Source organism: Heterocephalus glaber, unplaced genomic scaffold, assembly GCF_053883595.1.
Source record: "Heterocephalus glaber isolate CG9 unplaced genomic scaffold, H.glaber_assembly_v1.0 deba00001561, whole genome shotgun sequence".
Lineage (NCBI taxonomy): Eukaryota > Metazoa > Chordata > Mammalia > Rodentia > Bathyergidae > Heterocephalus > Heterocephalus glaber.
The window spans coordinates 9297681-9323047 of NW_028258349.1; the positions used below are offsets into that span (position 1 = coordinate 9297681).

General features: G+C 39.8%; 1 long non-coding RNA gene across 4 annotated transcripts in view; it reads right to left on the reverse strand.

Annotated features, from left to right (window-relative positions):
- LOC147823990 (uncharacterized) overlaps window positions 1–25367 on the reverse strand; it is an 88174-nt gene that overhangs the window by 26407 nt on the left and 36400 nt on the right. For 2 of the 4 annotated variants that reach the window (XR_015443062.1, XR_015443060.1), the window contains exon 3: window positions 1–25367. This exon is cut by the window's right edge and continues 3632 nt beyond it. This is a non-coding gene — a long non-coding RNA (uncharacterized LOC147823990). The other 2 variants (XR_015443063.1, XR_015443061.1) reach the window with 2 other exon arrangements.

The window sequence follows — 25367 nt, forward strand, 5'->3', positions numbered from 1 at the left end:
CTTAGGATGAGGATGTGCTGTCTAGAGATGTTCACCAAGCCATGTCCTGGGCTCAGAAGGCAAATCTGCCCAGCCAGATGTTGGAGTAGGACAGCAGCATGTGGAGCATCCTTCCCAGCCATGCCTGGCCTGTCGTCATTTATCACCATCATGTGCAGCCAGTGTTTCTCCACATCTTCTGATCCCTTTTCTTACAAAAAGACCTCCAGTTCCACAGAAGTCCTTACCTTTTGGAGAGGGCACAGGGATACAGGTTCATCTTTGATACTTCTCAGGTACTTGTTCCTCACAACCCAAGATCAAAGTTAAACTGAATATGGTCTTAGAAAGGGCCATGGTGTTTTGGCAATTCACAGCTGAAAACTGTGTGTGTGTATATACAGTCAGCCCTCCAAGAGTTTACTAATTCAGAGTCAGTCAAATACAGGCTCAAAGTACTCAGATAAAAAATTCCAGAAAGTTCCTAAAAGCAAAACTTGAACTTGGTATGTGTAGAGTACTATGCTAAACCTACGCAAATGAAGTGAGGTGTACGTGCTATGTCGGGTATTATAAGTAATCCACAGGTGATTTCAAGTATAGGGGAAGATGTCTGTGATGGTTGATTGTGTCAATTTTAGTAAAAGAGATTCAACTAAATTGGCTCAGCAATTTCATACTCTAGGGTGTGAAAGATCCACCTGAGAGCGGCTTGTCGCCTGGATGGTATAAAAGGGGAATGAAGAAAGATAGATCTGCTTGTTTCTTTGGAGGAGCTCCGGCCTTCATCTTCATCTTGGATGTCATCTCCTGGCTTCCAGTGCAAACTTTTCAGCCTTTCATCACAGACTTATCACCCTTCTGATATGGACTCTGCAGTGAGCTCCAGACCTTCAACTGAATCGTTCGGTCACCAGTGTGTATACAGACTCTCTGCACTCTTCACATACAACTTTGTGGGTGGCTATTGTAAGCCAATCTTATAAATTCTTATGTATTTGTATATCTCGTGTTACATCTGTTTCTCTAGTGACCACTGATAAAATGTCTGAAGGTTATAAGCTAATGTTATGTAATTTTATAAGGAACTTGAATATCTACAGATTCAATGTGCAAGGATTCCTGGAACCAACTCAGGGACAATTGTGCACACATATACACACAGCAGTTTTCTGTGTTCCAAAACAAAACAAGCTGGATATTTTCACTTTGCTACCCGACCACACTAGTGTTCTAAATGTGAACTTCAGGCACAAGAGTGAGGGAACAAAAGAAAACATTTTCAGTTGCATCCATTTGACTTTGATCCATGCAGAGAAGGTAATCAGGACATGGTAAATTTTTGGTCAGAGAGGGAAAATGGCAGTCTCTCATTTTCTGTGGAGAACTAACCTCAAGACAGGAAATTCTCTGCTGCAGTCTTTCAACTTTGCTTCCCTGTTACATTATCACAACCCAACAAGCACACACACAGTCTGGAAGACCGAGACCATGAAACACAGCTCTACCTCTGCCACCACCGCAAACCAAGAAGGAAGATATTATTCTCATTAATTTGAGGCCATCAGAGCAAACAAGAAACAGATGATTCTTACCCCAGAAGGGAGCCCCTGCCCAGGGAGCCTCTGGCTGTGCCTCACAGAAGCTAATTTGGCAAAGGAAAGCTATGGTAAATCTAATCTTATCCCTCTTCTCTTTGGACCTGAAAGATTTCAACAGGAGCCCTCATCCCGTCTCTCAGAGCTGCCCTTAGATAATCCTCTGATCTCCATATAAGAAAGAAAAAAGAGAGAAGTCAGAAGACATGTGGAAGTATTTAGCCATTCAAGATACATGCATAAATCTGAGCAATTAGAGCAAATGTCACATTACATGGCAGAGTTAGTGCAAGAAAGATGAGAACAAAGATTATGTTGGTGTTCTTCAGGAGCATTTCTGCTACCAAACTATGAAAGGCAGTATGAAAAAGAAATCTCTGAAGAGGTTGGTTTGGGGGGAGAGAGACATGATTGACATATTTTAAAATGGAGAATTAAAAGACAAACTTAAGAGATATTACCAGGACTCAAAGATAAGTGAAAATGAGAAAGAAATAAGAAACAGAGGACACTTATCCTGGATATAAAAGTAGTTTGAAAAGAAAGAAGAGTGAGTATTTCAATACAGGTATATAATGTCTCTTGATCAAATCAGGGCGATTATGTCTCCATCTCCTCATCATTACTCTGTCTGGATCCTTTGAGTTCCTCTCTTCTAGTTATTCATAAAATATACACCTCATAAATTGAACAGTTATTATGAGTTAATAAAAAATTTTAATGTGTAAGGATACGGAAATGCTAACTCTGTGATTTGATCATTACGCAGTATATAACTATATCGAATTATCACACTATATCTATAAATATCCACAATTAAAAATAACTAAAAACTTTATTAAAGGAAAAGTAGAGAAGTAATAAAAAGGAAAAATTGGGCTGGAAGTGTTGCTCAGTAGCAGAGAGCTTGCCTGGCATGTGTGAATCTGTGGGTTCTATCCCCAGCACTGCAAATAATAATAATAATAATTAATAATAATAATTCTTAGGGTATATGGATACAGAAATCATCAAGGTAGAAAAGATCCCTGGAAAAAATCCTTAATCAGAAGAAATTAATGTAAAATACACTTTAATTTCATATGAAAAGAAAAAAGCCCTATAAGTTACATCTAAGCACAAAATGGAAATGAGCTAAATGTTTCTATTAAAAGATTCAGTTTGGGTCAAAAACAAAATCCAGCTTCATCTTCTAATAAAAGGACACACCCATGATAAAATGTTCCAAAAAGTCTAAAAAATTCATTCATGCATATATTCATTCAACAAATAAATATTGAGTTTTTTCTATGTGCCAAATAAAGTGATGGACAAAGACTTAACAGGCAAGCACAAACAAAAATAAATCAGAGATGAGAACATTAATATTTAACAAGATAGAGATTTAAGCAAAATGGTCAATGTGAATATTTTCTTTCTCAATCTTTGCCAGATGTGGAAAGCAAAGATAAGATCTTTCCAGCATTATTAATAAACTTGACTATACATACATATGTAAAAATGTATATGTAAAATATACATAAAAGTCATATACTCAAAGGTCCAACACTGTATTTGAACAAAATGGATTTGATCAATTTTATTAATGAACTTCATATGCAGATACACATTCACATACCTCACAACTTATACCCAAAAAGTCTAATATGGTAGACACTAACCTAATCAGTGGTTATTTAAATCCAGATTGTAATCAATTAAAATTGAATAAAGTAAAAAATCAGTTCTTGAGTCTCACTAGCTATGTTTCATGTGTCTAGCGGATGGGATGCAAGCCAGTGTAGATATATAATATTTCTATCACTGCAAAATGTTCTGTTGGACAGTGCTGCATACGGAATGAAGTTTTCAAAATGCCACATAGCTTTTACAAAATTTTCCTGTAATATAACATGCACAAGAGAAGGATAAACTTTTTAAAAATTTAATTGAGATTAATAATTAAAATCACAATCTTAGCACAAGCTGTGCTCCTAGGTGTTGGTGTGTTATTGCTTCTAGGTCCTCTCAGCAGACAGAGCTGTACATGTATGTCCACTCACACACACCTGCACACATTACACAGGCATCTATCCCCATGTCTGTAGCTATACATGCAAGACAGATAGATAGGTAGCCAGACCGACAGATAAACACATAGATATTAAAAACCAGGGGTTCATCTGCTACCTTGGATTCCAATCCAGCATGACAAGGGACGTTCTTAGTCTTCTCTCCTTTCCATATTTCCCTGACAATGAAAAATTCAGCCCCATTATCCTCAATATAAGCTTTCATTTGTTCAATCTTAGAACCCACAGAAGATAGGTTCAGAGTTCTAACCCATAACTATTACAAGAAGGAAGCCAACCAGAAGCAACACCAACTACAGATCACTTTTTGTTCATGGTTGGATGGTTGGTTGGTTCTGGGCAGAGCCCCTGTCAGAAATAACTGAGTTGGGACAAGGAAAATTCTAAGTGAACCTGAGACATATTTCTGTGCCAGAATATAAGGAAGTATGCAGAGTCACTAGGACATGTCAAAGGGAGTACCAGACTGAAGAGAAACCAACTGCCAAATCTAGGACAATTTGAATATCAAAATATTAATGGATTACAATCCATTGAATAAATTAAGAGTCTGTAGTGCCACACTGATATAAATTAATAAATGATTTTTAATTAAAGGAGTAGGAAAAAAGCTCTCTATGCCGTAGAATGCTAATTGATAATACGGAGTGAACAATGGAGTCCGAAAATCATCAGTGTATAATAAAACTAGTGGGTGAAAATTTAATAAAGAATATTTACATGGTGTGAAAGTATCTCCCCACAAATTACTTATTAGTTATAAAGGATAAAATAGTAACTTTACAGTGGAGGAGTATGATGCTTTAAATCTAAAATGCCCTCAAAAAGTCTCATTTGTTCAGAAATAGGGCTTTCAAGAGGTGATTGGATCATGAGGCATCTAATTTCATCCAGTAGTTTAGTCCACTGATAAATTCATAATTCACTGATGTTATTGGGAAGTGATAGAAATTAGGAAGTGGGGCCTAGCTGAAGAGAGTGGGTCATGGAAAGTGTGACCTTCAGAACTGTATCTGCTCCCTGGCCCCTTTTTCCTCAGCTTGCACCCCTGCTTTCTGGATGCCATGAGGTGAGCAGCTTTGCTCCGCCATGCCCTTTCACCATGACTTCCTGCCTCACTTCAGGCCCACAGCAATGAAACCAGCCAACCATGGACTGAAACCTCTGAGACAGTGAGCCGAAGTACATTATCCCTCCTTTGAAAGGTTCATATCAGGTATTCATTGGTCACAGCAACAAAAAGCTAACTAACAGAAAATTGGTACTGAGAAGTAAAGTTGTTGTGATTATAACTGATTGTGTAGTTAAGAAGGCCTTGGAACTAGTTTGTACAGGGAATTTAGAGAGATTTGGAGCTGCAAGCCAGAAACACCCTCACCTATTGTTAAGCAGAGGTTAATGGGCAACTCTGATGTAAGTTCAGAAGACCAGAATGCAGAGAGTAAAAACTGGGCTTATGAGCTTTCAGATAGAAATAAGGACTTTTTTGGGAATTGGACTTGAGGACATTTGTGATATATCCTCCCAAAGAATTTGTTTATATTTTGTCCATGCCCACAGACTTTGTGGGAAATTGAGTTTAAAGATTATGGACTGATTAATCTGGCAGAGAAAATTTCAAGGCAGCCCAACATTCAAGTGGTGGCAAAGGTGTTGTTGGCTGCTTTTAGTCAGATTTATAATGAGAATCAAAAGCAAAATGCAGAGCAGAAAGATTTGAAAAATTTGCAATTTGGCCAGAGGAAAAAAGGTCATTTAAAGTTGAGGCCAAAGAGATCGTGGTTTCTGAAGCAAACAGTGACATTAAAAAAAAAATCTAGGGAGAGAAATGACATAAAAATAGAAGGGAAACTACTAGACAGAAGAAAAAGACCAGAGGGAGGGAGAAGGGAGAAAAAAAGAGGGTAATGAGAGGGGTGGATAAGATCAAAGTATGTTATGGACGTATATGAAAATGTCAGAGTGTAATCCAATATTCATTCTAATGTGCACTAAATAAAAAGAAGCCAAGTATTTTACACCAAGACCAAAAGAAAGATGCCTTGAAGGCAACTCAGAAATCAATAAGACCTCACCCATGGTCAGGGTTACAAGCTCAAGGTATAAACTTTTGTTGGAAAATAGAGCCTTTGGGTCCCCTCTCAAGCAGGGCCACCTAGGGAATTGGTTCCCCAGGACTCATTTCACCATCCTCAGCCAGCCAGGCACACAGAAGCTGCTGCAACCTTGATCTAAGTGAACACGACTACTGCTCAAGCTGATAGCAGATCTTGGCCTCGGCTGGTTTTGCAGGCATGAAGAATGCAAGAGTTATGGGGTCATGGAGATTTCTTTCCAGAGGTCCGAAGAAGCTCTGGGAGGCCAGGCAACATGACTGGGTCAGAGTCCCTGCAGGCATCTCTAAGAGAGCAGTACATAAAGGTGTGAGAGTGAAGCCAAAGCTACGGTGGAGACTCCAGAAGTTAGGGATGCCAGGAACATGAAGTGTCTGTCAATGAAAGCTGTGAAGAGTGAGCAGAGCCAGCAAGACCATCAGGATGAGGCTTCCCAGGCCTTCTGGAGCTCACAACACACCACCACTTCCCCCAGATGCCAGATGTGGAGCTGCAGAATTTAATGTTTGCCCCTGTTGGTTTCAGTCTTGCTTTGGTCAGATTTCTTTCTATGTACTTAGTCCTCCTCTTTGGAATAGGAATGTTTAACCCATGTATGCCTCACTACTATATGTTAGAAGTATACAACTCAACTTTTATATTTACAGGGTCTCACATGTAACAGTTTGCCTTGTATCTCAGAGGAGACATTGAACTTGGACTTTTAAGCCACTCTAGAACTGCTAAGATTTGGTGCCTCTTGGAGATGGACTGAATGCATTTTGCATAATGAAAGGACATGAGCCTTCTTGGGGTTGAGGGCAGAATGTTATAGTTTAAATCTAAAACATTCCCCCAAAAGTCTCATGTGTTCAGAGTTGGGGCTTTTGGATGGAGATTGTATCATGAGTGCTCTAATTTCACCAGTGGATTAATGAGATCATAATTTGATGGCATTATTAGGAGGTGATGGAAACAAGAGGTGGGGTCTCATGGAAGGAAGTGGATCATGGCACGAGTGACCTTAAGGATGATTTTTGGTCCTTGGTCCCTTCCTCTCTGGGTTTGTTTCCCTCTCCTACTTCCCGTGATGTTCTTCCACACCTTGGGCCCACTGCACTTACATTATACAACCATGGACTAAAACCTCTGAAATCATGAGCCAAATAAACCTTTCCTCTTTGAGTTGTTATTCTTGGGTATTTTGTCAGAGAGATGAAAAGCTAACACTACATACTAATGTATAGTAAATGTTAATATATGTTTACTAATTAATATATATAAATAGAGAGAAAGAGAGAACAGCAAACAGCAAATTTTAAAATTCTAAACAACATCTATGAGTTCCTTAAAACATTCTTGTAACAGGGGCCGGGGATTAGCTCAGTGGTTTTGCTGCCTGCTGTGCAAGTGCAAGTACCCAAGTTCAATCCCCGGTACCAAAAAAAAAAAAAAAATTTCTTATAACTTTTATATAACTTTGAAATAATAACAAGGTTACCAAAGCACTAATTTTTTTAAATTGAATTATTAAATAAATTCAAAAATGAGTTGTTTACACCAAACAAATACCTTTCAAGTCTTCTCAAAGAAAAAGAGAAAAAAGAAATAGAAAAGAGAAATGATCACAATTGTGGGGATGTGTTATTCTTATAAAAGCATATGATTGGGGTTGGGGAGAAGTTCAAAGGTAGAGCACGTGCATTGCATATCCTCAGTGTTAGATTTGATCCCGAGCACAGGAAAAAAAAAAAACATATCGTTTTTAAAACTGAATTCTAGATTTTACTCTGATGCCACCAATTTCCCACTAATGTTTTTCTCTGTGCCAAAATTTTATTCAAGAAACTATATTTCATGTAGTCATCAAGTCTCCTTCAACTCCTCTGGCCTGCCACAATCTTTCTGTTTTTTCTTCCCATCACGACTTTGACAGCTTAGATGAGGACTGGCTAGGTACTGTATTATAGGGAATATCACTTGTTTTCACTGAAGTGGTTTTAAAAATCTCATTCAGATCTGTAAATTTCTTATAAATATATAGATTACCAAAACTGTCAGCAAAAGAAATACTAAAACTTAAGACAAGAAAGAAAGAAAACAAGAACCATAGAACTGGGAAAACTGATGATAGATTGATTCCAAAAATGAGGCACTGTATTGAAGCTTTAAGGGCAGTTAAAGCTGAGGAATCCTCAAAGCACTAGAGTATTCTCATGCTAGTTAAGCGATTTCAGAGGAAAGTGAAACTTGGAGATTCTCCCAGTCCCTTGCTTGAAGCAAGCAAAATCTCAACACCAAAACTCTCAAAGACATAACAAAAAATTTTTTTCAATTTATGTACCAGTCCCATTTCTGAATACAGATGTGAACAATCTAAGGAAGATACTACAGTTCACTTCCAACATGATCAAGGTTTTCTTGCCAAAATGCAAGGGTGCCTCATATGATTCATCTCAGTGGAAAGTCAAAAAAGAACCACAGAGTCACTGTGTTGGGAGCTGAAAGGAATAATATGAATTCAATATCTCTTCCTGATGAAAACTCAATAAATTGATCCCTGGCTCTCTACCTGTTATTTGAGCTCTCGGCCAACTCAAGACTTCTTCCAGCCTCCTGGCCTCACCTGGACTCCCCAAATTCTCTGGAAACTATACCTGGACACCCTGAAATCTCCAGAACCTGGAGAATATATTTTTATCTTACTAAAAACTCAAGACAGAGGAAGGGACTTTGAGGCCACCATACCACCATTCCTAGTGCAGAGGAAGGGGCTTCCAGGCCACCATATCAGCTTTCCCAGTGCAGAGAAGGTGAGCCATGTGGGCACCAACAGCACACACACCCCTTTCCTCCCCCACCACCATCGAAATGAGAAGACATGTAAACAAGTCTCAAAACCAGACTTCCAGATCACCTACAGCAACCCAAAAGGAAAAGGAGATGGAACACTCTGATACTCAGCCATCTGGACTCCCTGAACTGGCAACAAAAGAGGATCTGGAAAAAATGAAATCAGAAATAATTTCTCAGATAACAGCAGAGATTGTCCTCATACTGCAAGACATGATTAATAAATCGAGAGAGGAACTGAAGAACATGATGGAATCTGAGCATAGGAAACAAATTGAATCCATAAAACAGATGCAAACAGATTTCCAGGAAAATAAAAACTCCATTGAAAGTCTACACAGCCGAATGAGCCAGTGTGAGGACAGAATTTCAGATATAGAAGATAAGATTGCAATTAGTGCCCAGGAAAAGAAAACTTGCTTCAAAATAGTAAGGGACCATGAGAAATCAATCCAGCAGCTGCTAGATGATGCAAAGAAGAATAACATAAGACTGATTGGAGTCAATGAAGAAACAGGAGAGAGTGCAGATGACATTAAAAAAAACTGTTCACAGAAGTAATGGCAGAAAACTTCCCAGGCAGGGGGAAAGAACTTGACATACAGATAAGTGAGGCGCACAGGACTCCAAGTAGCCTTGGTCAAAAAACAATCTACACATAGGCATATAATTGTTAAAATTCCAGAAACCCAAAAGAAGAACAAAGTTCTACAAGCAGTTACAGAAAAGAAACAAATCACATACAAAGGAAAGCCCATCTGAATCACAGCAGACTTCTCAACACAAATCCTCAAGGCAAGAAGAGCTTGGAGTGATGTATTCCAAGCCCTAAAAGAAAACAGCCTCCAACCCAGATTAATGTACCCTGCAAAACTATCTTTCAAAATAGATGGAAAAATAAGATATTTTCATGACAAAGAGCACCTTAGGAACTTCATGAATACCAAACCAGCACTCCAAAGAATTTTACACAATATCCTAGGAAGAGACATTGAGGATCACAACCCCAGGAAGCAAAGCAGAATGAACCCATCTGGCATGACAAGAAATTAAATGTAAAGGGGGAGAACCCAACAAAAAGAAAAAGTCATGGCAATGGCAAGTCAATACGTTTCAGTTATAACCATCAACGTTAATGGTCTCAATTCACCAATCAAAGGAAATAGACTGGCAGAATGGGTCAAGAAGCAAAATCCAACAATATGCTGCATACAAGAAACACACTTAATTCAAAAGGAAACTCATAGACTGAAAGTTAAAAGGTGGAAAACAATACTGCATGTGACAGGAACCCGAAAAAAAGCAGGAGTAGCTATCCTCTTTGCAGATCAAGTGGACTTCAAATCAACACTGCTTAAGAGAGACAAAGAAGGACACTACATCCTTGTAAAGGGAACAATCCAACAGGAAGAGATGACAATCATAAATATCTATGCACCAGACACAAGTGCGTCCAACTATATAAAATAAATATTAACGTACATGAAAAGTCATATGTGTACTAATACAATAGTAGTGGGGGACCTCAATACCCCACAGTCACAAATAGATAGATCAAGCAGACAAAAAATAAGTAATGAAATACTAGAACTCAATCGAACTCTTGAACAAATGAACTTAACAGATGTTTACAGAGTGTTCCACCCCACAAACTCAGAATACACACTCTTTTCAGCTGCACACGGGTCGTTCTTGAAAATAGACCACATACTCACACGTAGAACATGTTTAAGTAAGTGCAAAATAATTAAAGTTATCCCCTGTATATTATCAGACCATAGTGCAATGAAATTGGAGATCAATAGCAAAATAAACTGCAAAAATTTCATAAACACATGGAAATTGAACAACACACTTCTGAATAACCAGGGGGTCACAGAGGAAATTAAAGAAGAAATCAGACAGCTCCTACAATTAAATGACAATGACAGTACAACATATTGGAATCTATGGGACACAATGAAAGCAGTCTTATGAGGGAAATTCAAAGCACTGAATACTCATATTAAGAAAACAGAGCGACCCCAATTAAACAACCTGATGCTGAACCTCAAGCTTCTAGAAAAAGAAGAGCAGGACAAACCCAAACCTCATACAAGGGAGGAAATTATGAAGATCAGAGCAGAAATCAATTCAATGGAGACTAAGAGAATGATACAAAAAAATTAATGAAGCCAAGAGTTGGTTCTTCAAAAGAATCAATGAAATTGACAAACCCTTAGCCAACCTTATCAGAAAAAAGAAAGAAAAGGCTCAAATCCATGCAATTAGGAATGAAAAGGGTGAAACTACAACAGACCCAGCAGAAATCCAGAGGATCATCAATACCTACTTTGAGAACCTATACACCAGTAAGATGGAAAACACAGAAGAAATGGACATATTACTAAATAAGTATAAATTACCAAAGTTAAACGAAGAAGACCTAAAAATTCTAAACCCAATATCAATCAATGAATTTGAAAAAGTAATTAAAAACTAACCAACTAAGAAAAGCCTGGGTACTGATGGGTTCACTGCTGAATTCCACAAGACATTTAGAGAAGAACTACTGCCAGTACTGTTTAAACTCTTCAATGAAATTGAAAGGGAACCAATACTCCTGAATTCATTCCTGGAAGCAAGGATCACCTTGATCCCCAAAGCAGAGAAAGACCCAAACAAAAAAGAGAATTATAGCCCAATCTCACTAATGAACATAGATGCAAAAATTCTTAATAGAATGCAGAAGATCATCAAGAAGATCATACACCCTGACCAAATGGGATTAATTCGAGGGATGCAGGGGTGGTTCAACTTACGCAAATCAATCAATGTAATACCCTATGTCAATAAAACCAAGGACAAAAAAATATACAATCATCTCAATAGATGCAGAAAAAGCATTTGACAAAATCCAACATGCATTTATGATAAAAACCCTACAAAAAACTGGAATACATGGTCTCTGCCTCAATCTGACAAAAGCTATCTATGAGAAAACAACAGCCAATATCATACTAAATGGTCAAAAACTGAAATCCTTCACACTAAAATCAGAAGCAAGACAAGGATGTCCGCTATCACCACTCCTGTTCAATATAGTTTTGGAAACATTAGCCACAAAAATTAGACAAGAGAAAGAAATAAAAGGAATAAAGATAGGAAATGAAGAAGCCAAACTGTCATTATTTGCAGGTGACATGATACTCTATACAGAAGACCCCAAGAATGCCACCAAAAGTCTTCTAGACTTAATAACCAAATTCAGTAAAGTAGCTGGATACAAGGTCTACACACAAAAATCAATAGCTTTCCTCTACATGAACAACAGACTGACTGAGACAGAAATAGGGCAAACAATTCCTTTCACAGTAGCAGCCAAAAAAACTGAAATACCTAGGAATCAACCTAACAAAAGAAATCAAAGACCTCTTCTCCAAAATCTATAGCACTGTGAAAAAAGACATTGAAGATGATATTAGAAAATGGAAAGACATTCCCTGCTCCTGGGTAGGAAGGATAAACATAGTGAAAATGGCCATACATCCCAAACTGCTATATGGATTTATTGTAATCCCAATTGAAATCCCAGCACCATACTTCATGGACCTTGAGAAAACAATACAAAAATTCATTTGGAACAAGAAGAGACCCAGAATAGCAAAAGCAATTCTAGGTAACAGAGACATGGCAGGGGTATCACAACACCCAACTTGAAACTATATAACAAAGCTGCTGTGATAAAAACAGCATGGTACTGGCAAAGAAACAGACCTGAGGAACAGTGGAACAGATTAGAAGATGCAGAAACAACTCCAGACACACTCAGCCACCTCATCTTCAACAAAGGAGCCAAACACCCTCACTGGAGGAAAGATAGCCTCTTTAATAAGTGGTGCTGGAAAAATTGGGCTTCAACTTGTCAAAGATTAAAACTTGACCTAAATCTCTCACCATGCATTAAACTAAAATCAAAATGGGTTAAAGATCTAAATATTAAAATAGAAACGCTGAATTGGCTGGAACAGCAGTTAGGTAGAACTCTTGAAGACATTGGTGTAGGAAAAGATTTTATAAACAAAACCTCAGTTGTCCGTGAACTAGCACAAACAATCAACAAGTGGGATCTCTTCTTATTAAAAAGCTCCTGCCCAGCAAGAGTAACCACTAGCAGTGTGAAGAGACAACCCACAATGTGGGAAAAAAATCTTCACTTGTTGTTCCTCTCTACTATCTAGAATCTACAAAGAACTTTAAAAAATCAGACCTCCCAAATTTAAAGACCCAATCCAAAAATGGGCATCTGAAATGAACAGACATTTCTCAGACAAAGAAGTAGAAATAGCAAATAAACATATGAAAAAAATGTTCAACATCACTGGTCATTCAAGAGATGCACATGAAAACAATGCTGAGATTCCACTTTACTCCAGAAAGAATGGTTGCGATCATGAAATCAAGCAACAACAAATGCTGGCAGGGCTGTGGGGAAAGAGGAACCCTGCTCCACTGCTGGTGGGAGTGTAGACTGATGCAACCACTGTGGAAATCAGTATGGAGATACCTCAAAGAACTAAGACTGGAAGTCCCATTTGACCCAGCTATTCCCCTGCTGGGTATCTTCCCCAAAGAATTAAAAAAATCATACCACAATGATATATGTGAACCCATGTTCGTAGCAGCACAATTTGTAATAGCTAAAACTTGGAAGCAGCCCAAATGCCCATAAAATGGAGACTAGATAAAGAATATGTGGTTTTTTAATAAAATGGAGTACAACTCAGCCATAAAAAATGAGAAATTAGAGACACTTTTAGCTAAATGGATGCACATTGAGGCCATACTCTTAAGTGAAACAAATAGGACACACGTGCAAATACTGAATAGTTTCTCTAGTGTGAGAAACGGAAAGTGTAAATAAGGACTAAAAGGTATAATAGATAAGGTGAAATAGGAAGAAAAGGGGCAAAGAGGAAGAGGAAGGGGAAGTGGGAGGGGTAGGGGAAAAGAAAGAAGGGAATGGAATTAATATGAGAAAATGAAAAAATGGAAACAAAGTCTGTAAATAGAGAGGGATGGAGGGGTTGAAGGGAGGGCAAAGGAAGGGGGAAAAGTAAGAACCAAGAGAGATTATGTAAAGATGCAAATTTCCAATGATGAATGTCATTATATTGTATACCTAAAATGTACCAATAACATAACATTTTAAAAACTCAATAAATTTGAAATTGAAATATCAGATCTTAAAACAAAATAGCTTCCTCAATCCACAAACACTATTACACATGACTAGAAAACTAGTCCATTCATGTGAACAAAGGGACAAGGATACTCATCACCTTCATAAACAGCAATTCTCTCTTTTCTAGGCAATTCAATAAAACAGGGACAAAAATAAAATTTATGACTTTTGAAAAATTAGAAGCAAATTTTTCACTGTTTCTTAATAGTTGTTGACCTGGAAAATACAAGAGAATTAACTGAAAATACAAATTGAAACAAGAGAGCTCAGTTCAGTGGCTAGTCACAGAGTAAATATATATCTAAATTTTTACAAATATGTATTTGTAGCCAGGCACAGTTATGCACAACTGTAATCACAGCTATTTGGGAAGCTGAGGCAGAAGGATCGCCATTTCAAGCCCAGGCTAGGCAACTTAATGACTTAGTGACATGGTGAGGTAAAAAGGCTGCAAAGACCCTGGCTTTGATCCCCTGCACCACGAAAGAAAGAAAGAAAGAAAGAAAGAAAGAAAGAAAGAAAGAAAGAAAGAAAGAAAGACTGACTTTCTTATGTATACACAATGACCAGTAAAAACTAACCACAATTAATAATGCAAAACAGTATCATCCACAAAAACAACTGAAAATCTGAATACTTAGAATAAACTAAACAACAAAATAAAGGACTTCTGTTAGTGAAATGAACTGATTCTTCAAAGAAAGCATAGATAGATAAAGAGATAATTGCATTCTGATATTGTAAGGGCACAGATTTTCAATTAATTTATAATGTGATTTCAAACAAAATCCTTATAAAAGTGCTCATAAAATTTTTGAAAAACACCCCAGCACAATGGCACATGCTTGTAAGGCTGGCTACTCAGGAGACTAAGGCAGGAAGATCACAAGTTCATGGCTTACCTGGGCAATTTAACAAGACCCTATCTCAAAATAAAAATTAAAAAGGGCTGGAGATGTAGCTCAGTGGTAGGATCCAAAGTACTATTAAAAATGATTTTTTTAAACGCAAAACAGGAATTAGAAGGGTCTTGCTTATGACAAACTAAAATAAATCACGGCGTTAATGGTATTTAAATAGTGTGGAACTGATCCAGAAAAAAGACCTGAAAAAGAAATATATCTAAGAGGAAATAAAAATGATCAATGAACATACTAATAGTATGTCTAGACCAATAGTTACCAAAGAAATGTAACTCAATACAAAATAACATTTTTGGCTTTTATATGGGCAAAGACCAGAAAGGATGATAAAACATATTTGCTCACGAAGAAATAGAAAATTGTGTCATTTTCATACCCTTGGAGCACAAAGGGAAAACTTCTATAACATTTTTTGGAAAGCAATTTGGAAATATAATTTGGAAATAATAAACTTTAAAATGTAAACTTTGACTCCGAAATTTTACATTTAAAATTAGAAGCAAGCATCCACTCACCTTCATGGAATACGATGCAACCATTTAAAATTGCATCTTTAAAAGATACGCTAAAGAGATCCTCACAATACACTGAGCGAAAAATGTAGGTTAGAAACCATGTGGTGCAGTAGGAGCCCACATTTCTAAAGGAGCAGGCTCGCAGAGAAGGTTAGTGAATGACTCAGAAGCACATGCCCCATCTGTTGACCTGCAGCTACTGGGCCTCAATCGTCAATCATTCACGTTGTTGTTAATCTTCCCCTCCTCTGCTTTATCTCTCCCATCACTTTGGTCAGTTTCTGGGTGGCAGGGTTGTAATTCATTCATTCCCTCACTTACTGTGTGAATCAGGTGTGAAAATAAAATGAAGACTACCCAAACGAGAACAGCAATGGCTATTTATTCAGAGCTCGCTATGTCAAGGGAGTTAGCCACGATCATTTGCATTTAGCAGCTATTCAAAGGCAGGCAGAGGAGTGGGAAAGATTTTTTAGGGGAAAAAAAGGAAAGGCTTCAGGTTTGCCCTGTGGGCATAGGGAAGCATCAGGTAGGCTACCTAGAAGCTGGGCAACCTAAGTGATTTGTTAGGAGTGTGTATTTGGCTTTCTCTAATTGGTCCTAAATTGGAAACAGAAACAAAAATCACAGACATTATCAGTTATTAAGTAAACCCTGGCCATTTACAAGGGTTATGGTTTGGTTTCCTGGTCTTGTTGCTAAATATTGTAGTTTAACTTCTTGGAATGGTACTGCAAACTGTGGATCAGACTTCTCTTTGTTTATGTGGTCTGGTTAGTCTATGTTTGCATATTCAGTCTCATGTAAGCTTCAGGAAAAATACTGGGTCTACCAAAGTACATGAGACACATTTCTTATCCTCAGAGAATTAATCTTCTGATGGAAAAGACATGCCATTGTTTTGGAATTTCCTGGCTACTTATTCACGTTCTGTGGTAAGCAGGTCTGTCTATGTCTACCTGGCACTACTGCATTTGTGATAAAATCCACACCGCATCACCATGGCCTGCAAGATGCTGCAGTACTCGGCTCTGGCCAATGGCTTCAACCTCATCTCTCTGTCCTCACCTCACTTGCTGCTCTCCAGGCAGCACAGGTCCACCCCCCAAACACCATAAAACCAACCACGCCAGAGGCAGACAAGAAGGATGTGCAATGCCTATAGTACAGTATTTAAAATATCACCATGCACCAACCACTTTAAATAAGGTCAGTGATTAAAACTTCTCCCTGCCAAAAAAAAAATATATTTTATTCAGCTCGATTCTAAACAATTGCCACCATTGCTTGGGGTTTTGATAATATATACACAAGCTTCCAATTAGCACATTTTTATCACTTACATTTTAATACACATTGATTTCTACGTTGAACTTAATTCATATAATTCCTAGCTATATAGAGGTACCTGGGACACTGGGACTCCACTGTGTGAATTTGTTTTAAGAGCAAGTTTTTAGGTGGCAGTTTGAAATTGCTGGGTGTCAATTTGGGTACCATCCCAATTTCCAAGCTTTATGACACTACATATCCCTACCTCTAAACTGTAGATTCAAAACAAACAATGAAATCCTGGTGTTTCCAAAGATGAAGAGATACAACTCTGTCATCCAAGGTGAGCATTTGGAAGTTTGTTTGTGCTTATAATTTAAAACAGTGAACAATGGGCCAGGGATTTAGCTCAGTGGCACCATGCCTGCCTCACAAGCGCAACGTCCTGAGTTCAATTCCAGGTACTGCAAATAAATAAATAAATAAATAAAACAGTGGGTAACATGTGTTACATTTTTGCTTGATAAGTACAAATCTTAGCATATGCATGATTTATTGAATTTTAATTGTGTCAAAGTTTGAAACTCATTATTTTCTGTTGTTTGAAAATTAAAAGATAATGAAGAAAATTTTGCATCAATTGTACAATTTTGTACTTTATCCTATGTGAAGTAACAGACAAGGTATCAGTCACAAAAATATTTGCAAACAGCCAGAATTTACACTGAACAATGTACAGTGAAACATTAAAATCATTCCTTGATGATCTGTGCCCAGAAATTATAGAAAAGGTCTTTAACTGTGTAGCAAAGAAATGAAAAATTAGGTAGAAAAAGAATCAAATTATGAAGAGGAATTTCAGGGGAAATGACAAAAGACACTGGTCTAAACATTGTCAAAACCTGAAGCACAGAGCTTAAACGTCTTGTTCATTTTCACCACGAACTGGATACTCAGATGAAAACAGTAGATCCAATAATGTCACATTCACTATCGTTCAACCATTCTTTGTGATTTTTGTTAACAGAAGAAAAACTTTGAAAGTTTTTACTGAACAAAATTGAAACTGATGATGAATTCTCTGGCCCTGATACTTTAGTGATTTTCAACTGGAGGAGACATCTGAAATGGAAATTTTATAAATCTCTGCCAAAATTGTATTCAAATTTAAGACATTTTGAAATGATTTCTCTGTGGTTTCTTTCAGAAACTCTTTGAAATTACGGTTAACAAAGATATGTTCTTCAATCAACTTTGTGTGAAGACAACCTGTCAATCTGGCTATAGTGGAAAATTAACATGAATGGATGAAAAAAGACCAGCAAAGTGATTGGCAAATTTGCAGAAGTTACAGCTCAGAATGAGAAACTATAACGTTATTATTTATGACAGCAACAGACCAGTATGTAGGAAGAAGTTTGTCCACGTTAATGTAATTTAATAGTATTAGTCTATTATGCGTTTTTTTTTTTTGTACTGTAACTTTTTCTTCTGGCATGGTTATATACATGGAGTTCAATAAAAGAAGATGTTGTCACTGTCTACATTTCTTTTCTCTGCTCATCATTACTTGTTTCATTTGTGAATTATGACCAACAATCACTTTGGCATATAGAGGAAAGAGGATGTTGCAACAATCTCCACTGTGTAGCAAATGCACCAGGCTGGCCTCTGTCCTGGGGTCCCTTGGGACATATCAAGCTGTTGTCCAACTCTGAGGTTTTGATACCTGCTGTGTCTCCTGCCTGAAGCATTCTCCTCCAAGATCTCTGAGAGTCTGGGTCTTTCCAATTCATACATCACTCTCAGAGGGGACTTGCCTGGCCATTCTTGTACTGTTCCTACTATGCATCTCATAATTGTGAATTATCCTGCTTATTTGCTTGTTCACAGTCCCATTCTGCCACCAGGATGGAAACACCATGAGGACAGAAATGCTGCCGATTCCTTGTCCGCCTTCAGCATAGCAGCTGCTATGCCGAAAACATCAGAGGAGAACAGCTGTGAACTCAGAGGAGACACAGCTGACCTGGAGGGGAACCAGAATGAGGTGGGATCCACCAAGTGCGGGTCTGGAGCCTGCACCTAGAAGGGGGAGCAAGTAAACAATTGCCCAAAGGAGGGGACAGCCATTCCCAGGGAACTGCAGGTAGGTGATGTGCCAACCTAGAGCACATTGCTGTGACACAAAAATGACAGGGACCCTGAGACAGTCCGCCCAAACCAGGGCAGATGATGAGGAATTTGAAGGTATTTGAATTTTATGCTCAAGAATGTAAGAAAGATATTTCTTTGTTTGTTCATTTTGCGGCGTTGGAGATTGAATCCAGGGCCTTTGCACTGAGCTACACACTACCCCTTTTCGTTTTATTTTGAGATAAGGACTCGTTAAGTCACTAACTCAACCAAGCTAGGCTCAAAATTGTCATCCTCCCGCCTCAGCCTGGGTGCTGAGGCCTCCCAGCCCCCATCACACCTGACTCAAGAAGGGGTTTTAAGCAAGGAGGTGGAAGGATCTGCTTCGCCCTTTGGAAATATCTCTGTGGCCACAGAGAGGGAGCAGGGGATAAGAATAAGATGGAAGGGGAATGCAGTTGGTTCAGGGCTGTGCTCTTTGGATCTTCTGAAAAGTGTCAGATTCAGCATGAGCTCAGGCTGATCACCTCCACCTGTCCCCCAACAGCAGGGATCCTCACTGGTTCTAGGAAGACAAGACAGGGCCAGGATGGCCTGAGAGGAGAGACAGGAGCCTCCTCAGCAGCAGGCGGTGGAGAGCAGCAGGCTGGTGGGTTTGTGAGAACCGGGCATCTGTGGGCAAAGATAGGGCTCAGGAAGAGACACCAGGGGCTGTGTACCAGACATGTCTCATCCATGAAGCTGAGCCTCAGAGCAGTGACAGGAGATGTCCAGAGGCAGAACTCAGCATGCTTTCAGCCTCTGTCCTCACCCACAGCAGTCCAGGGTGGGCAGGCAACAGAGAAGTCTCAGAGGACCAACACAAATGCAGAATTTCCAAGGAGGAACCACTGAAGAGTGGGGGCCCACCGATTGTTCTTGGTTAAAATCCACTTCAGCAAACAAGGGGCTGCAAGTCTGCTTGACTCTGAGTCCCTGGGGCCCATGCCCAGCAGCTGTACTGGGACACACAGACATGGCCCAGGAGCTGGCAGAGACTCCAGGGATGCCCTCCCCCAACACTGGTGGCCAGAGCTCCCCTTGTCCCTGACTCCTCTGCTGCTGATGTAGGAACTCTCCCGGGACGGGGAGCAAGGGGCACACTTTGTATCTTTACATGCCACGAGGAAGAAAATCAATTTTAATGCCCAGGGGAGGGAATTACTACAGCAGAAGGTCACCAGCTACTGCAAGTCACTGTACTGTCTTGAGGACTTGGATGGGAGGAAATGCCTCAAAGTGAGGTAAGGATACTCCGAGGTCTGCAAAAACCCCTCTCCCTGAGAATGATGTGCAGGAGTCCCAGGGGGCAAGGCCACACAAAGGAAGAGGTTTCTTTGTGTTTGCACAACTGTGGCCAAATTCCAAATTCTAGATGGTGCTACTGAGGCAAAGCATCTCCTTTAGCTGCAGAATTCTAACTTGTCCAATCAGGGAGGGACAGGCTGACATTTTGACACTCGTGACAGCAGGAGCAGAACCAGCAGCAATGCCTGCTTTGCTTAGGTGGAAGAGACAAGTTTTCTAGCCCAAGTTCCAAGCCCTAGGTCCCTAAACACCTATACAAGGACTTTGCATTTGACTTCTAGACCCACGATGACAAAGATGGAGAGATCTCACCTGCACCCAAGAGCCTCCCCTTTCCCTGGGGCCAGCACAACAGAGCAGAGTCAAGGCTGAGATCCAAGGAGAGGCCCTGAGTTGGCACTGAAAGTAGAGATCATGAGGCATCCAGAGCCCTCCTCCTCATCCACATGACACAAAGAGTGTGTGGTCAGTATCTTGGGACCGATAAAGAGATTGTGCAGGTCCATTGAGGTTACCACTTCCTGAACATTGCATTCAGTCCAAACCCCATTTAGATACTAAGGAGCAATATTTCTGCCTTATTTGCTGATACTCAAAATTAAAGAAACCCAGACTGTATAATGTAGTAGTCCCAGCCAAGATCCAGCAACCACGAAAGACAATGAAGCTTCTGGAATGAGAAGATACTTTGAGAAAGAGGGAGTAAGCTGGATGTGATGGTTATCTCAGCAATCTGGAAGGCTGAGGCAGGAATATCATAAGTTTGAGGCCAACCTGGGAAACTTAGAGACTTAGTGTCTCAAAATAAGAAATAAAAACAAAAAGCTGGGGATATAGCTCACTGTGAAAGTCCTGGGTTTAATCCCCAGTACCACAAAAAGGGAAGGGGGAGTAGAGGCAGGGAAACAGAGTGTGGGGGAGGGCGTCCCCCAGAGGAAGCTGTGGAAAGACCTCAGAGAAGACTGAACCCTCCTGTGCACCACTGCCTGGAAGCCACACCCTAACTCTACAGTCTGAAGCGAATTAAAATAAAATTAAAAACTGGTGGAATGACACCACAAACACAATCCATAAAAGAATGATAAATTAGACTTCATCAAAATTAAAAACGTGTGCTCTCCAAAAGACATTGTTAGAACAATAAAAAGACAAGCCACAGCTTGCAAGAAAATATTTGCAAATCACATACTCAACAAAAGCCTTGAATCCAGATTATATAAAGAACTCTCAAAACTCAATAAAAAGAAAATAAACAGTCCAATAAAAAGTAAGCAAAACTTTTAACAGACTCTAAACCAAAAAAAGGTAGACAAACAGCAAATAAACACATAGAAAGGGGCTGAACATCATTAATCATTAGGGAAATTTAAGCCACAATGTGAATCCACTACACCCTATTAGGTTAGCTATAATACAGTAGCACAAAAGTAATAGTAAGTGCTGGTAAGGTTATGGAGCAACTGGAATTCTCTTCCATTGTTTTCAAATTGTTATAACCATTTTGGGGAACAGTTTGGCAGTTTCCTATAAGTTATAGCCCTGGAGAAAAGAAAATTTATGTTTCCAAGAAAACCTAAATCCAAATGTTTGTTAATGAATTTATTCATAGTCATCAAAAATTTACAAACAACCCAAATATCCTTCAATTAGTGAATGGAGAAAACAAACTGTAAAAAGTCATTCAATGGAATACTATTCAGCAATTAAAAAGAACAAATTTCTGATACATAATAAGGGAAAACTTGAAAAGTATTGGGCTAAATGAAAGAAGTCAGACACAAAGGCTGCATTCTATATGATTCTATTTCTATGATTGTCTGGAAAAGGCCAAACTGTAGGATCAGAAAGCATCAGTAGTTACCATGCATTAGGGGTGTGGGGCAGGCTTGATGACAAAAGAGACTTTTTTTCCTTTTCTCTTTTTTTCATGTGTGTGTGGGGGGTACTGGGAATTGAACTCAGAGCCTTTGCACTAAGCTACATCCTCAGTCCTTTTTTGATGTTTTATTTTGAGCCAGGGTCTCACTAAATTGCTACATTGCCCAGGCTGGACTCAAACTTACAATCTTCCTGCCTCAGCCTCCCAAAGTGCTGAAATTACAAACATGCACTGCCATGCCTCACTGGTTAAGTATCTTAATTGTGGTGATGATTACATGACTGTTCAGTTTTGTCTAAACTCACAGAACTGTACACCAAAAATAGATTTTTATCACATAAGAATTTTTTTTCACATATGAATTTTTAAAGTGCATACATTGGTTAAAAGGTCATTTAGAGGTAAGCTCCTCAAAGTGGTTCTACTCCCAAATTCAATGAACACGACAAGGAGATCCTACTCGTTCCTGAAGGTCTGCATGGACTTAGAAGGCCCACCACGTGTGCCTTCAAGGATCACCCCAGAGCAAAACAGAAGCAGAAAGTCCATCTGGAGGCTAGGGCTTTCGCAGAGGAGGTGGGGTTGACGTTGGACGCAGGTGTGCAGACACTGGGTAGGTGGGAGTCCATGTGTACAAAGCCAACTCCAATCGAGGAGCGGCTGGTGGGCAGGTGGATAAGACACCGGACCACACATGCTGCTGGGAAATGCACTGAGGATCCTGCAGCAACTCGTTTGGGAGCCAGATGGACCGTAAATAAATATCAACATGTAGCCTATTTAAATCAAACGGAACAAGGGGCGTGGGGCAGGCTTCCTTACCAAGGGCTGTAAATAGCCCATCAGAAGGGAAAATAACAAGGAAAGGTCGTAATGACCCCATTAACTGACAATTACAGGGTGCCTCCCATGTGCCAGGGCTGCAGCACATGCAGGAGGTGTCCTGACTCACTTGATCCACCCACAGCTCCCTGAGGCACTTTTATTACTCCCATTTCGAAAGTGAGAAAATTGAGGCACAAAAAGAGGAGATGACACACGAAAGGTGAGGAGGCAGAGCTGAGATTCAAATCCAGGCACTTGGCCTCAGCACACCCTCTTAACTCTATTGCTGAGCTGCTGTTCCAGCTGAGTAATTAGGACTGCATAGACAGCTTGGGCTGTGCTCTTCTCACCATCTCGGTGACACACTAGTGTTCGTGTGTCAGCGTCATGCCACCGCCCCACACGCACAGATCCAGCCCCCCAGGCTCTCTGGAGTTCCCATTCATGTTTGTGCAGGATTGCTCAGCACGTGTGTGTGCACACAGACACATGAGGGGACACACACACACACACACACACACACACACACACATATTCACTCCAAGGCCAGGTCAAGGACACACACAAGCCAAGGCCACTGCTCACCCTGCAGGAAGCCAAAAGAATCAAGTGAAGTCAGACACCACAGAGGAATCGCAAGACACTAGTCCTTAAAAATAATAAGTCTTTTTCAAAAGAGGTGAGGACATAGGAGCAGCAGTTGGAGCCAAATGACGTCTGAACAGTACAGCCAATAAATTAATTTCATGTGGAAAAAAAACTGGGTTGGCCCTGGGTTAGTAAAGATCCAGTCGACATAAAGATCTCATTATGACACAGACTCTCTGGCAAAGGTCTTTTCTGCTGAAGCTGTTTTGGATTCTAGCTTCTCCGGGGTCCTCTGTGTCTAACAAATATTCTACATCAAATGCAAAAAAGATGGACCTGTCTAGACATCCCACTGCATATATTAAAAAACAAACCACCCAGACTTCTTGTCAGTTACAAAGAAATCAGTCCTGTGTAGAGTTTCCCTCCTTCCTGCCAGCAGTTAGCCAAACTGAAGAGGAAGGGCAACACAGCCATTCTGACTCCAGAATAATACTTGGACTTGTTTGCAGGAATTTTTGTTGCACTTCTAGAATATTCTGAGGGCTCCTCATGAAAACTAAAGGGGGAAGTTTGGGTTTCAGAGCCAGCAGTCCCCTGGAAGAAACACAGACACGTCCATGACTCACTGATGAAACACAGACAGCTCCAAATCAAAATCTACAGTACTTCAACCAAGCCAAGCTCAAGGATACATTTGGCATGGCTGAAAAACAATATGCTCAGTGAGAACATGGATAATGTAAACATGGAAAGGGAATGGAAACCTAGTTAACCTCATTAATATCAATAATATTCATTCAGCTTTCCTAAGTGTTTACTCGACAACTACTGTGGTCAGGCACTGGGTGGAAGCTGGTATTTGGTGTCAGTAGTGGAGAGAGTAGGTGTGTGTAGTCTTGCGCTTTCCATGCCAGGAACGACAGGACCAACTTCAGACCAGGGACTGGGCCCTGCCCACCTCTCCATCGTGGTCCTTACTTTGCTTGCTGTTGGCAGCCTCAGGATTCAGCAGCCCTTGGAACACAGGCTGGTGCCTTTCTGCTTGCTGTTCCCTCTCTCTCTCTGGAAGGCTCTCCCTCTGGTCTTTATTCAGCTGGCTGGTCTCACACTTGCACTTGTGTTCTCAGCTCTTCCCCAGGGCTTCCCTCACCACCTGTGGAAATTTCCCTTCTTCCCCACTTTCAGGAGTTGACATCATTTTCCCTATTTATTTCCTTCACATAAAATATCAAGGTTGTTGTCCTAGCTCCTTTTAGATTGTTTTAGCAAAATACCTGAAGCTGGGTAACTTATAAAGTAATGAGGCTTATTTGGCTCATGATTCTGGTAGCTGAAATGTTCAAAAAACATGTCACCAGCATCCTAGTGAGGGCCTGGTGGCTGTGTCACAATATGGCGGAGGAGTGGACAGGGAACTGCCCATATGCAGAAAGGGCCAAGGTGTGGGTGACCTCACTTTGTAATAACCTGCTTTGAAGATACAGTATTAATCCATTCATGAGGGTGGAGCTTTCATAACTAATTACTTCCTAATAGGTCCTACCTATTAAAGGTTCCACCCTCTCAACAGCTCCACTTTGGGCTCCAAGCCTTCAGTTCTCAAACCAGATTCAGACCATAGCACTCTTGTACACTTATTTTTATTATCTGTCTCTAAACCTAGATCAGAAGCAAGTTGGGGGCAGGAACCTGATCTTTCTTGTAAACTACTAGAAATCCAGTTAATATAGAGTGCCTGGCACCTAAAAGGAATCCAGAAGATGCTTTTAAGTAAAGTTATGAGGTAGCCTATGATGTAGGGAGGCTAATCTACTAAGTGACTGAGGACCTCCCTCCAAAGAGTTGAGATTTATGCCCAAATTGGAAGGATAATGGAGCTCACCATGCAGAGGAGGAAGTACAGCTAACGCTTCCCAGGAAAAGCCTGGTAGTGCTAGAATTGAAGAAAGGACAGCAGGGCTTACATTAGTCAGCTTTCTGTCACTATAATAAATACTTGTGATGATCAACTTGAAAGAGAGAAGGTTTATTTTATGGCTCAACAGTTTGGAGCTCTAGTC